This window comes from Podarcis filfolensis, assembly GCF_964270895.1.
Source record: "Podarcis filfolensis genome assembly, chromosome: 9".
NCBI classification, from domain to species: domain Eukaryota; kingdom Metazoa; phylum Chordata; class Lepidosauria; order Squamata; family Lacertidae; genus Podarcis; species Podarcis filfolensis.
The window spans coordinates 66,969,089-66,980,865 of NC_139610.1; positions in this window are offsets into that span (position 1 = coordinate 66,969,089).

Genomic DNA, 11,777 nt, shown 5'->3' on the forward strand with positions numbered 1-11,777 from the left:
TAGTCTTCCATACAAATGTAACAAATTGTGGAATTGATTTAGCTTAAACATGGACGCTAAAACAAAGCTGATTCTAACATTCTACAAACAATAATCCAGGATGCTTTAATGCAGACTAGATTTTCCTGGCATTACCCCTTTTCGCGCCCTTAAAAACAATAAAGCACATTGCTTTATGATGAAATAAAAGTATTTCCTTACATAACCTAGGTCTTGAAGTTGCTGTTTTCAGTAGCAAAATGAAGACAGGTTTAAAGCTGCTACCGAAGTTACAAAAATACAAAATGTAAATTCAAACATGCCCATGAGGTCGGCTTGGAAGCGCAAAGAAGAAAGAGAGGGATGCCCAGGCAGGAAGTATGTCGTGATATACAGCTTCCTGCCAAGGCAGGAAAAGGAAGTGACTCACAGAGTTCTCCCTAGCAATTTACAGGAAAACTCTGTGAACCTCAGCCTCCTCATGTGCCCATCTGGCAAGGCATGAATTGTTGGTTCGACTGCAATAATGTCCCACAAAATTTACATCCATTGCCCTGCCCACTCTGGCCTCTGGCCCCACCCACCAATTTGCATGCAGCAACCGGGAGGTCGCTCAGAGAGGTTGTGGGAAATTTATCTCTTTGATCAGCTGAGGAATCCTCCCATGCATTTGTCACAGACTCTCAGTGCACTGGGAGGGGTGTCCTAAAGCAGGGGTAGTCAACCTGGTGCCCTCACGGTGTTGTTGGACTACAACTCCCATTGGATGTGATGGCCGGGGCTGATGGGAACTGTAGTTCAACAAATATCTGGAGGGAACCAAGTAGGCGACCCTTGTTCTAGGTTTATGAAGTGGCAGGACCTTTTGCCGAAGGTAGTTTTTAATGTTTCATGTTTTATTATGCTTTTATATTTGTTGGAAGCTGCCCAGAGGGGAAACCTAGTCAGATGGGCAGTGAATACATAAAACCATCCTAATCATTTAACTGTGTGATGGCTTACATGCAGGAAGAATGCAGCCGGGGTGCCAAACCTCTGTTTCCTTTTTATTATTATGTGGGGGGTTTTTAATGTATTTCGTGTTCTCATTTTGTGTTTTCATGTTATGCACCACCCTGAGATCTTCGGATGAAGAGCGGTATACAAATTTAATAAATAATAGTACAGTGGTACCTCAGGTCGGTGGTTCGAATCCCCGCGGCGGGGTGAGCTCCCGTCTTTCGGTTCCAGCTCCTGCCCACCTAGCAGTTCGAAAGCACCCCTAAGTGCAAGTAGATAAATAGGTACCGCTTTACAGCGGGAAGGTAAATGGCGTTTCCGTGTGCTGTGCTGTTGCTGGCTCGCCAGAGCAGCTTCGTCACGCTGGCCACGTGACCCGGAAGTGTCTTCGGACAGTGCTGGCTCCCTGCCTCTTAAGTGAGATGAGCGCACAACCCCAGAGTCGGACACGACTGGCCCGTACGGGCAGGGGTCCCTTTACCTTTACCTTACCTCAGGTTAAGTACTTAATTCATTCCAGAGGTCCGTTCTTAACCTGAAACTGTTCTTAACCCGAAGCACCACTTTAGCTAATGGGGCCTCCTGCTGCTGCCGCACTGCCGGAGCACGATTTCTGTTCTCATCCTGAAGCAAAGTTCTTAACCTGAAGCACTATTTCTGGGTTAGCGGAGTCTGTAACCTGAAGCGTATGTAACCTGAAGTGTATGTAACCCGAGGTACCACTGTAATGTTTTGGAGACGAGAGGGCTAAAGAGCGCTTTGCCTGTGTCTTGATTCCATGAAGGAAAACACAGCTGAAGTGGAGGTTGGGTCCTTGAGATGAAGAGACAGATTCATTCCCAGCTGCTGTCAGGGACTGGAATGAGGAGGAATGGTGGAGACCACGCTTCACTCCTCCTGCACTTCCCAGACAAGAGGGAGACAATATAGATAGATTTACAACAGTGGTTTGCAGAAGGTCATAGTTCAGAGGCTGCAGAGGGGAGAAGGTGGGAAATATTGGGTGAGGAGCAGGAAGAAGAGGAAGAAGAAGAAGAAGAAGAAGAAGAAGAAGAAGAAGAAGAAGAAGAAGAAGGGGAGAGACAGCTGACAGACTCAGTGTCTTTATAAAGCATTCCAGACACTCCATCTTCCAGAACCCGACAGGCATGGAAAGTAGGAGAACAGAAAGCTCAGAGGCAGAAAGCACAGATCAGCCAACGTAGGGATGGTGTATAATTGGAGAGACGGAAGGGGTGGGACTTTACTCAGAGCAATGCCATTACTTTCCAAAGCCTCTCTCTGTGAATATTGAATAAAAGACTTGGTAAGAACTCTTCTTGTTTATCTAATTCTTGGCTGCCCACCATGGAAGGGATAGGATTCCCTGCAGCCTGACAGCTGCCTACTCATAAAATACAGGGACATTGTTGACATTTCCATTCCACCTTAAGGAACAGACATGGGATTGTTATGTGTCACATGTCTGTTTACGTTCCAGTACAGCTAGCTGGGAACTTCCGTTGTGTATAGTTTTTGTTTTTAGCTGTTCTCTCTGAGACGACATGAGAGAGAGAGAGACAACATGTTTCTTTGTCCTGATTTATGATTAATAAATCTGTAGTTGTAGTATGCTTCCACAAGCCTCACGCCTATTCTGTGTGCGCAGTTCTATCTGCTGATAGTGTGCCCTGGCTGAGTAAGCTCGGCTCGCTGATTTATGTCGGGCAGAGGTGATGGTCTTCGCAGCGGGACGGCTGGAAGGGAATGGCCCAGCCAGGGTTAGCCAGATGACCTCCCGGCCCTCTACATGCCAACAGACATGTCTTGTTTCGTCTTAAGAACACAAGAACAGCTTGTTGAACCAGGCCAATGGTCCATCTAGTCCATCATCCTGTTCTCACAGTGGCCAACCAGGTGCCTGTGGGACACCTCGAAGCAGGACCTGGGTGCCAGTGAAAGCTGTGAATGAGCCCAAGCTCATTAGGCAGCCCCCATTTACTTAGCTTCCTACTTGCAACCCCACAGAGCCAGTGTGGTGTAGTGGTTAAGAGCGGTAGTCCCGTAATCTGGGGAACCGGGTTCGCGTCTCCGCTCCTCCACATGCAGCTGCTGGGTGACCCTGGGCCAGTCACACTTCTTTGAAGTCTCTCAGCCCCACTCACCTCACAGAGTGTTTGTTGTGGGGGAGGAAGGGAAAGGAGATTGTTAGCCGCTTTGAGACTCCTTAAAGGGAGTGAAAGGCGGGATATCAAATCCAAACTCTTCTTCTTCTTCATGCGAGATGCACTGGCCACCAGTTTCCTCCTTAGCAACCATGTTGCCCTAGTAGCAGGGAGGAGAATGGGAAAAGAACAAGATTTGGCTCTGCCTGCCATGGGCTCTGGCACTGCATCCTCTTGGCCTCTCTGCCGTTCCTCCTGACGCCACTGCCGAGTGCAACAACAGATCCCAGCAACCGGCCTTCAGAGGCATGCTGGCTCTCAATGAGCCCAGCGATGATGGCTTGTAGCCATCAAAAGTCCCCCGTGAATTTCTCTAGTCCTCCTTTGAAGTCACTCAAGTGGGCAGCCATCACCATATCTGGGGGGAGCGAGTTCCATAGTTTTAACTGTGCACCGGGTAGACAAGTTCTTCCTCTTGTCTGTCCTGAATCTTCCAGCTTCATTGGATGACCCCCAGGGACCTACTGTTAGGAGAGAGGGAGAAAAAGGTCTCCTGGTCCACTTAACATCAGAACCTAAGAAGAACCTTGCTGGATCAGGCCAATGGCCCATCTAGTCCAGCATCCTGTCCTCAGTGTGATGGGCTAGGACTTGGGCTTGGACTCGGAACCAGAGGTGTCTCAGTTTGCACCTGATCCTTTGCCTCAGGCGGCAGCTGAACCAAGTCTAGGGCCTGACCCTGAAGAGTCCTAGTCTGCACAGGTTCCCCTGCAACAAACACCAGCTGGGCCGAGTCAGGGGCCTGAGCCTGCCCTGGCTCCAGATGTGGGGATTACCTTGTTGCCTTCAGCTGGGCCATCACTTACAGCTGCTCCACTACCAGTTGGGTCAGGGGAGGCTGAGGCGGCCGCTGGGTCTAGTAACCCACCGACGTCTCCCGAGCTGCAGAGACTAAGGTCTGAGAGAAGGAGAGACCTGAGGAGTGCTCGCCTTCGGGTGAAACAGGGAGGTGAGTTGCCAGGGGATCAGGACCGGCCGTTACCCTGACAAAGATAAAAGACTGATGGACCCCACCCCAGGTTGTGGCATGCTTGCTGCTTGCTAGAACCTGCCTGAGACCCTGTGCTTGACCTGCCTCGTGTCCTGCCTTGGCTCTGTTGAACTGACTCCTCATGGAACCCTTGGATTTGAGACCAGACCTGGACCGCGTTGCTTGGGCTACCCCCGGGGCCAGCACAATAGCCCTCTTCTCCATGAATTGGTCCAGGGCTCTTTTAAAGCCATCCAGTTTGGTGGTCTTCACTGGGAACAGTTTTAACTCATGTGTTGCATGAAGAAGCACATTCTGTTACCTGTCCTGACTCCTCCAACGTCCATCGGACGTTCACGAGTTCTAGAGTTACGATAAAGATTGGAAGAAATTTAAAGACTATCTACAGAAATATTGTAAAATTAATGAATGTTAGAATGATGTTGGATAGAAATTAAGTGGTTTCCAGCTGTAATGCTTTAAGAGAATATGAAAAAAGGGTTATAAATAGGTAAAAACATAATGGTAAGGATTTGCTGAACCAACAATTTGAGGTGGAATACAAAAAAGGGAGGTATGAGGAGGTCTGGGAAACAAGCTAAAGGAAAATAAGCAATGGAAAATTGGTGTGTTTTTAATTATTTTTATTTTGTATTTTTGTATTTTTTTATTTTATTGTAATACTTAAAAAAATCTTAATAAATATCTTATTAAAAAAAACAGAGTTACGATAAATTTCTCCACCGTACTTTCTCCAACATGCGCATAATCTTACAAACCTCTATCACGTCCCCCGTCATAAAGTCCCTGGAAGGACCCATACCTGGGTCCCACCCACTCACGAAAGCACACCACGAAAGCACATGAGAGCCTTAAGCAAAATGTGGTCCTGGCGATTCACGGCTATGAATTCGCACGGGGTTTCCTTGTTTGGGTTTGGGGCCCCCCTAGGTGCTATGGTAACAGAAGTAATAATTAACTGCACCCTGCTCGGTTCGTTAGCATTAAAGCTTGCAGGGGTGGCCTTCTCGCTTTGATCTCGCCCTCCTCGGCCCTTGAAAATGCTTCTCCTTCTCCCCTGCCCTCAATGCCAGGGAGCAGAATATGCAGGGGCAGAGATGGCTTGCAGACCCGCCTCTCTTTTGGGCAAGAGGATTTTGCCGCCTTAAGTTTTAATCAACAAATTAATTATTTTCCCTCTTGGCGCTGTGGGGCTTTAATAAAAAGCCGTTTCTCTTGTACAGAGGCTTACACTTTTGATATTAAGACTATGGTCATTAGCTCTCCAGGGAGAGCTGAGAAGTGAATTTTTTTGTTCCTTTTAAAAATGCATCTAAGCACTAACGTCAGGGAGAGAGAATCGCGTTGGCCTGGCATAATGGTCTCCTGGAGGGGCATACACGCCGCTTAATGGAAAATAAATGTCAGGGCAGAAGCAGGGCATCTATTATCAAGGCAGGAGGTGCTGATCCTATGCCAGGCTTAGATTCTCCAAAGCTTTGCTTTCATTTATATCAAGTGAATGACTGGCACAGGGTTGCTCGCTTTTATTCAGCTTTCCAGCACTGGTAGAAAGAATGGTACCCAACTCTCTCAAGCTATTCCACTTCAGAGCATACAGAACAACTCCTCCTCAGCCAATCCTCAGCAGCTGACTCCTCCTCGGCCAATCCTCTGTGCCCGACTCACCTCCTTTTGCTCTGATTGGCTGCCATCAGCACAAAGCGTGAGAAGACATCTTTTCAGAGGCTCAAAAGCTCCCATTTCATGCTGATGGGGACCCTGCTGCAGAAGGAGTAATGGGACTTTGGACCACTACACCTTTGCTTAAATTAAAACATTGTTTTCATCATTTCAGCAAACAGACACCCCAGGAAACCAGGGTTCAGATCTCCACTCAGCCACAAGGTTGTGGACTCTCCTTTCCTGGAGGTTTTTAAGCAGAGATTGGATGGCCATCTGCCATGGATGCTTTAGTAGAGATTCCTGCATTCCAGGGTTTGGACCTCAGGGTCACTTTCAACTCTACAATTCTGTGAAGCCCACTTTGGACCTGTCGTTCTCTCTCAGCCTAAGCTACCTTACAGGGCTGCTGGGAGGGTAAAATGGAGATGGGGTGGACTGTGTATGCCAGGGGTCAGCAACCTTTTTCAGCTGTGGGCCGGTTCACTGTCCCTCAGACCATGTGGTGGGCCGGACTATATTTCTTTTGGAGGGGGCAAATGAACGAATTCCTATGCCCCACGAATAACCCAGAGATGCATTTTAAATAAAAGGACACATTCTACTAATGTAAAAACACGCTGATTCCCGGACCGTCCATGGGCTGGATTTAGAAGGCGATTGGGCCGCATCTGGCCCCCGGCCTTAGTTTATCTACCCCTGGTGTATGCCACCTTGAGCTCTTGGGAGAAAAGCATGGAATATAAATGTAAGAACAGGAGCACACCGGGTGTAGGATAAATGGGACTATGTAGACAGCCTCAGTCTGTATAAGAAAAATTCTGACTTCTTACGACATCCCAAGACGCATTTTTTAACATCTCTCAGTTAAGGACAGCAAGCTCACCTGTATGCAGTGCTAGTGCCAAAACCATGCCAGTACTCTGAAGTATTAAAATAGTTCTCTAGCAATTATTATTATTATTATTATTATTATTATTATTATTACTACTACTACTACTACTACTACTACTACTACTACTATTATTATTAGTTAAGGGTGGCCTGGAAAAGTGTGGAGGGGGAGGAAGATTAGCCAGCAGGGGAAGAAAAAATCCTTCCTTTCAATGGTCTATTTAGGTCAAGGTGAGGAGCATTCGCAGCCTGAGGGCCACCTTCCCTCCTGTGCAGGCGTCTGGAGGCCACATGCTGATGGTGTGTAGGCTCAGAGGCAAAAGTTGACAGAGCCACAAATGTGAATCCTAACTCTGTCCGGTAGGCTAGCTCCAACCTACGCCTCTCTACCCTCCTTCCAGGCAAGCAAGAGATGTTATTAGAGTTCCAAGGCAAATTTCAGCCAGGCAAAAACATTTGAGGAGGGTGAAAAGCAAGGCCAGGGAGGTGCGGGATCATAGAAACAGAGTTGGAAGGCACCCTGAGGCTCATCTAGTCCAACCTTGACCATACGGGGATCGAACCTACAACCTTGGCGTTATCAGCACCACACTCTAACCAACTGAGCTATCCAGGCTGAGCTTCAGGAGAACCTCAAGCAGCAGGTAGAGCAGGTATCTTCAGCCTTTGCAGACTCACTTTTAACCCATTTGGAAACTCCTTTCTTAATCTGTCACCAGGTATACAAGGAGGTAGTGCTCCTGTGGCAACACACCTTGTATCAGGTCAGGACCCACTAGCAGGCTCCAACCCACCAGTTGAAGACCAGTGAGGCAGAGGGTCCTCTAAGGGCTGTATTTGGTCCACAGGCAAGAAGTTCCCCACTCTTGATGGAGATCAACTTTACATATCTCTGTTTCCTAGAATCAGGATTCCCGAGGGGCCTTCTTGCGGGGCTTTATTTTGGAGTGGGGTGTGTGTGTGTGAATTCCATCCCTGTTTGTTGTGGCACATCTCTCAAGAGCATCACAAAGAAGGATTCAGCATGGATCCCCGTTGCAAATGACAATTTGCATGATGAGTTGCAGTGCTTTAAATGAGCCATTATTCATTAGCAACCAGCAGGAGATATTCAAGGCATGAAGGCAAGCGCGGAGGCAACTTAGCACAGTAATAAAGAGCAGGACCCATTTTTAAAACATTAAAGTTAATTAATGCGATGCGCACTAGTTTAGAACACCGTAGGAACAATTACCGTCAGAAGAGGTGTCGGAGGCTGATTTTCCTCCTGTTCAGAAACTCATGGAAATGTTGGAATAATTAAAAGTGGTTCACTATAAGGAGACATCTTTTCTTACGCTTTGCACTTCCATCTGCAAAATCAACACAGGCTCCCACACCCTGGTCAAACGCTGAATGATAGCAATATCTGCCTCCAGTTGACCTGATTTTTTTTATTATTTTTTTTGCAGGGAGATTACACCATGTTGAGGATTTAACAAGCACTCATTCCTATTTATTTGCAGGTTCAGGGGGTGTTGAATGATGTTGCCTCAAAGCAAGAGTCTTCCCACATTTTAAGGTGCCTCACTTTCCTTACAACAAAAGATCTGGTCTTTGGGGGAAGCAAGTTTGTTGCGCAAGACATCCCAATCAGCTGTAATTGCACGACTTGGGTCTGCCAGTATGTGACTTGAATCCCACACAAAAATAGCGAGAGTCTGGAAGCCCCTCATTAAGTTCAATGGGACTTCTCTGCAGGTAAGTGACTATTATGTACTAACCTTAGATCCTAGAACAATAGGCAAGTAGGATCCAAGAATGCAACAACTGATTGGCTTGCAGGAGAAGACCAATCAGGCTCCAGGAAGAAGTTAATCAGCCTATTAGGCTGGTAGGATTGTAGAAAGCAACAACTGATTGGCCTGCAGGAAAAGACCAATCAGGCTCCAGGAGGGAAGCAGAATCAGCCAATCAGACGGGACTTATTGTGTAAAAATTTTATATAAAAGCCTGAGCTTTGGGGGGCAATTCAATCACTGTTTTACAAGCTGCAATAAAGAGCATGAAATCACTACAGGACTCCGAGTATATTTCAGTGACCATACTAGGAGTACAGACTCAGTCTCATGTTTGGTTGCTTGATCAAGGGGTTTAGCAGAAGATCAGAATAAACTGAAGGCAAAAAGAAAAATCCTCACGTTATCCAGGGGCTCCTTTTTCTTACTTCTGCTTTAGTCTCAAAATAAGAGACTGTGTAAATAACATGGGAGTTGCACCCACAGAAGCTAATGGAGGTCTGTTAGTTGGGTACAACCCACAGGCAGTAACACAGAGTTTTGAAATTCACTGACTTGTCTTTATAATCAAGAATTTTATATGTAGTGGGCATGTACACTGGTAAAGGCTTTATGGGAAATGATATACAATGAATTAAAGAAAATGTTTAAAATACCTTTGTTAAAAAACCAGAAGCTTTTTTGATAGGTATAATAATAGGTGAAGAGATACCAAGAAAGGATAAAATATTTTTATGTATGCAGTGATGGCAGCGAGAATGTTACTAGCCCAAAGATGGAAGGAAGGAGAAGTACCAACAAAAGAAGAATGGCAGCCGAAACTGATGGAGTATGCAGAGATGGCGAAACTGACGTGGAAGATCAGAAACCAAGAAGATCAAGTATTTTTAAAAGACTGGCGTAAATTCTTAATTTATTTTAAAGACCGCTGTAAACAGTTAAAATCATTGGCAGGGATGTAATGACACTTGTAATGTGGAATTAACTATGGTAACTATGGATATATAGCAGATGGATAATGGTAAAAGATGCAGAAAATCTAATCTTAAATATGGAACTCATGGAGGAAGGGAAGGAGGTACGAAGGTTCCAAAGAACCTTTTACTTAAATGTTTGAAATGGTTAAAGTTAAAATGTATGTTGTTGCTGCTGTTGTTGTTTAGTTGTGTCCGATTCTTCGTGACCCCATGGACCAGAGCACGCCAGGCACTCCTGTCTTCCACTGCCTCCCGCAGTTTGGTCAAACTCATGTCTGTAGCTTCGAGAACACTATCCAACGATCTCGCCCTCTGTCGTCCCCTTCTCCTTGTGCCCCCCATCTTCCCCAACATCAGGGTCTTTTCCAGGGAGTCTTCTCTTCTCATGAGGTGGCCAGAGTATTGGAGCCTCAGCTTCACGATCTGTCCTTCCACTGTGCACTCAGGGCTGATTTCCTTCAGAATGCATAGGTTTGATCTTCTTGCAGTCCATGGGACTCTTTAAAATGTATAAAATTGTGTAAAACCAATTTTTAAAAATTATATATAAAAAAGAATTTCTGATTCAGAATACCAGTCTAGAATCAGTAAACTCCCAAATAAATGGTTGCATCCATTATGTATATTGGCCTTGCTGTTGTTTAAATCTCTGTCCTGCTCCAGCCATTTGAATTCTCTGCTTTCGATTTCCATTTCTGCCCCTGCAAGTTTCCTTCCCTTCCCCTCCAACACGTTCTCACCATCTTCCCACCTGTCTCAATTGTCTTTCTCCTTGCTTGATATCTTTTTCCCAGCAGGTCCTCACAAACTTCTTCTCTCTCTTTTTTTGGCAATTGCTGATGCTTCGACAGCTGCAAAGTGACAAGACACAAGATCCATCTGCTCGCCTAGGAGCAGAAGACAAATGTACCTGGTATCTCTTGCCGGCTTCACGCTGCTATGGAGACAGCAAGAGTTTCTTTTCTCAGTGCCGCTAACAAAATATATAGAAAGCGGCAAGGCGCAGATAAGGGCCTTGACCTGCTCAGCTATACATTGCAAAAAAGCAAATGAGACGCTTGTGGGTTCAACGAAATGAAACTTGCCTGTTAACAATGGAGGCAAGCAGAGCGCAGAGGCAGATACAAGCGTAGGCTAAGCTTTTGCCTGGCTACTGTTCATCCCAAATGGGCTTAGCACCAGCGCAAGCTTCTGAGATGCTCTCAGAGGGTCCCTTCCCAGGGTATGCTCTTCTCCTTGACCATCTCCACTCCCATCGTTCATCCAGGACATTGAGGTCCACCTCTGAGGGCCTTCTGGCAGTTCCTTCATTGCGAGAGGTGAGGTTACAGGGAACCAGGCAGAGGGCCTTCTTGGTAATAATAATAATAATAATAATTTATTATTTATACCCTGCCCATCTGGCTGGGCTTCCGCAGCCACTCTGGGCGGCTTCCAACCAAATATTAAAATACAGTAATACATCAAACATTAAAAGCTTCCCTAAAGAGGGCTGCCTTCAGATGTCTTCTAAAAGTTTGGTAGTTGTTTTTCTCTTTGACATCTGGTGGGAGGGCGTTCCACAGGGCGGGCGCCACTACCGAGAAGGCCCTCTGCCTGGTTCCCTGTAACTTGGCTTCTCGCAGTGAGGGAACCACCAGAAGGCCCTCGGCGCTGGACCTCAGTGTCTAGGCTGAACAATGGGGGTGGAGATGCTCCTTCAGAAATACTGGACCGAGGCCATTTAGGGCTTTAAAGGTCAGCACCAACACTTTGAATTGTGCTCGGAAACGTACCTGTGGAACGCCCTCCCATCAGATGTCAAGAAGATAAACAATTATACAACTTTCTATAACACCTGAAGATAGCGCTTAATTGGGAAGTTTTTAATACTTGATGTTCAGTTGTGGTGTTTATGGGGCAACCCAGTCAGACGGATGGGGTATAAGAAATAAATCTTCATCCTCGCCATCATCATCTCTCTGGGCTGAACCTGCACAACCATTTTAGGGTTTTTTCCTGTTTCTCATTTTAACTTCAGCCCTCCACATTTCCATTTGAGTTTGCAATTATTTTTTTAAAGTCTTCACAAAAACTCACCAACAATTTACCGCAAATTCATCCCAATACACACATTTTTGTGTGCAATTTTGCCTGATGGCCACCTTTTTGCAAAGCAACTTTCCCTAATCCAGTGCATTTTTCTATGTTATTTCTCACGAGTCTATGCATTCTTATGCACACTTTAGCGCATACATTTCTGTATACATTACTCAGTGGGATAACTGCATTGCAGCATTCGGAAAAGTGCAAA